Genomic DNA, 3,438 nt, shown 5'->3' on the forward strand with positions numbered 1-3,438 from the left:
GACCCTGAAGAGGGCCGCCGGGACTTCAGGAAGGAGAAAACCAGAGTGTTAAACATGAGGAAAACCCAGGGCTCACAGGGAGTTAGCTACCATAAGGGGCAGGTTGTATTCACTACATAAAGGGAGGGGCACACGGCATATGTTTCACATTCTAAAATAATATGACAAGATCATAACTGAAGAACTGAAGTTGAATTTTGTGGTTTCTCAGAACACAAGTAGAAGATGACCACCAACCATGGTTTCTGAATAAACTGAGTTCAAAGTGCATCTGGTTGCAGCAGAGGGCTTCCTTGGACTCTGATACCAGAAATTTAACAAAGGTAATTTGAGGAGCTGCGATTTTACATAGTGGTGGCATCCTAGGGGGCATCTATTGCATCAGTTAAGTTTAGGATCTCACAATCATGGAAAAGGAGTTTCTGAGCAGGTAATACTTGGGCCATCTCTTGGAGATTCCTGCTGTAAGGAAGGCAGGTTTCTCCAGGGAAAGCACTTGCCTGGGTATGACTCAGGGCCAGGCAAAAATTCACACTATGAATCTGGTGGAGGGAAGGGGGAGAAGTATGCCCGGTGGGACCACATTCCCATAATTCTGTAACCTCACATCTCTGTAGAGGCCCCTCTGACCAAGGTCTAGGTATCTCCATTCCTCTTGAGTAAGGTGCACAGCCACATCCTCAGATGTCACAAACTGCTGGTACCTGGCTGTCAGGAGCGCAGCTGCCTGATCTCCTGGGCTTTCCTCCTGGGGACGAGCAGGCACCTGGGGAACAGGTGGAATCCTAGTGAGTCCCTGTTCCATGTCGGTGTCCTGCACAAAGTGAGGCTTTGGAGTCAGACTCTCAGACTGGGTCTCCAAAAACTGAGATTGGACCCTTGGTGATCCTGCTGCTTCCTGGGCTGATATTTTCTCCATCCCTGTTCTGGAGGACAATGACCATCGCAGCTCGCATCAGAACATGGCCACTGGGTCCTGATGGTGAGGCCCGCCCTTGGTCCGTGGGGTGAACTGGGGCTGAAGAGAAATAGGCCTTTGCACCCAAGCCTCTGCCTTTGCACCCAAGCCTCTGCACACTCTTGGGGAAGGAAACCACTGTCACATGTTCTTTACATTATCCTTGTTATTTAGGATCTCCAGGATTGGCTTCAGTGTTAATGGTTCTTTGTCATTATTTTCCTGTAAGAGTGCCCTTTCATCTAAAGATTTCAGTTCATTTATTTGACAGAAATTTTCTTCAACCATATATATATATATAAAATATATAAATAAATATATATAAATATATATAAAAATAAATAAATAAATAAATAAATAAACTTTTTTTGTGACAGTCTCATTCTGTCACCCAGGCTGGAGTGAAGTGGCGTGATCTCGGTTCACTGCAACCTCCGCCTGCCAGGTTCAAGCGATTCTCCTGTCTCAGCCTCTGGAGTAGCTAGGATTACAGGTGTGCACCACCACACCTGGCTGATTTTTGTATTTTTAGTAGAGATGGGGTTTCACCGTGTTGGCCAGGCTGATCTTGAACTCCTGACCTCAGATAATCTGCCTGCTTTGGCCTCCCAAAGAGCTGGGATTACAGGCATGAGCCACCATGCCCATACTCAACCATATCTTTGAATACTTTCCCATTCCAGTTGTTATATTCTTTTTTCAAAACACCAATCATGTATCTGTTGTATCTCCTTGATCCATTTTCATCAGCGTCTCTGCAATCACTTTTATCCCTTTGCACATTTCCATTTTGTTTTGGGTGATTTTTTTTCAAGACTGGCCTCCATGTACTATCTGTTTTCATAGTATGTATTTGACTTCTTGCTGTTTCTATAATGAACTTTTCATTTTTGTGCTGGCTTTCCTGTTGTTTCCAATTTCTCAGTTAAGTTCTACCACATCACTTTTTTCTCTCTTTTTAAAAATATGCATCTGTTATTTTCCCTTGTATCTTTTTTTGAAAAAGTCCATGCTTTCTTTAACTTTTGTGAGTATAGAAAAAATATGTCTGACATCTTTCTTCTGCTTGCTGGAATAACTTTCTAAAAATAGGCTTTATTTTTATAGGACAGTTTTAGACTTACAGAAAAATTGAGCGTATAGTACAGAGAATTCCCATACAGCTCCTACACAGTTTCCCCATTATTAATGTCTACATTAGGGTGGAACATTTGTTACAATCATGGAAGCGATGTTGATACATTACTATTAACTAAAGTCCATAATTTATTCAGATTCCCTTAGTTTTTACCTAATGTCATTTTCCTGTTCCAGGGCCTCCTCCAGAATACCACATTACGTTTAGTTTTCATGTCTCCTAGGCTCCTCTTGGCTGTTACACTTTCTCAGACTTCCCTCGATTTTGATGACCTCAAAGTTTTGAGGAGTACTGGGAAAGAGTATTATAGGATGCCCCCTACTGGAATTTGTCAGATGTTTTTCTCATGATTATACGGGGATTATGGCTTTTGGGAAGGAAGATCTCGGAGGTAAGTGTCATTCTCGTCTCATTGTATTACCATGATTTATTTATTTTTTTAATTTTTATTTTTTGAAATGGAGTCTCGCCCTGTCGCCCAGGCTGGAGTGCAATGGTGCAATCTTGGCTCACTGCAACCCCCGTCTCCTGGGTTCAAACAATTCTCCTGCCTCAGGCTCCTGAGTAGCTGGGATTACAGGTGCCTGCCACTACACCCAGCTAATTTTTTTGTATTGTTTTTAGTAGATATGGGGTTTCAGCATGTTGGCCAAGCTGGTCTCCAATTCCTGACCTCGTGATCCGCCCTCCTAGGCCTCCCAAATTGTTGGGATTACAGGTGTGAGCCACCGCAGCTGGCCATATTAGCATGATTTATGACTGTTGATGCTGACTTCGATCACCTGCCTGAGGTAGTGTTTATCAGATTTCCCCACTGTAAATTTGCTCCCTGTCCCTTCCATACTGCACTCTTAGGAAGGAAGTCACTATAAGCAGCCCATGCTTAAGGAGTGGGGAGTTCTGCTGCCCGTTCTTTACAATGGGACAGCTACATAATTTATTTGGAATTCTACAGAGAATGCTGGGGTAACTTTTTCTGAAGTGTTTTTTGATCATCTGTCTTTTGTTTGCTATTATTTTTCCCTTTTCATTGGGGAGTGGTTTTTGTTCATATGTATTAATTCAGATTTGTTTGCTTATTTTGCAACTTAGCTCTCAAATAATTTGAGGGAAGGGATAGGGGATTTTTTTTTTTAGAGGGAACTGGCAGTTCTGACTCCATCATGTTGTATCTAACCAAGAACAAAGTTGACATTTCCTCTGCTCGATTACTTCTCTCTCCCTCTTTTTTGCATCCCTCTTCCTCCACGCCACTTTTGGAAAAGCACCTCAGCTCCCTGTGGCTGTCAGGGCTTACAGGTAGATTTCATTTAGATATTTCGTGTTTAATTACTTGTATTTA

General features: G+C 42.6%; 1 pseudogene; it reads right to left on the reverse strand.

Annotated features, from left to right (window-relative positions):
- Nucleotides 1–391: 391 nt before the first annotated feature.
- On the reverse strand, nucleotides 392–919 carry LOC100456296 (zinc finger protein 311-like; annotated as a pseudogene).
- Between the last annotated feature and the right edge of the window lie 2,519 nt (nucleotides 920–3,438).

Source organism: Pongo abelii, chromosome 10, assembly GCF_028885655.2.
Source record: "Pongo abelii isolate AG06213 chromosome 10, NHGRI_mPonAbe1-v2.0_pri, whole genome shotgun sequence".
Classification (NCBI taxonomy): Eukaryota; Metazoa; Chordata; class Mammalia; order Primates; family Hominidae; genus Pongo; species Pongo abelii.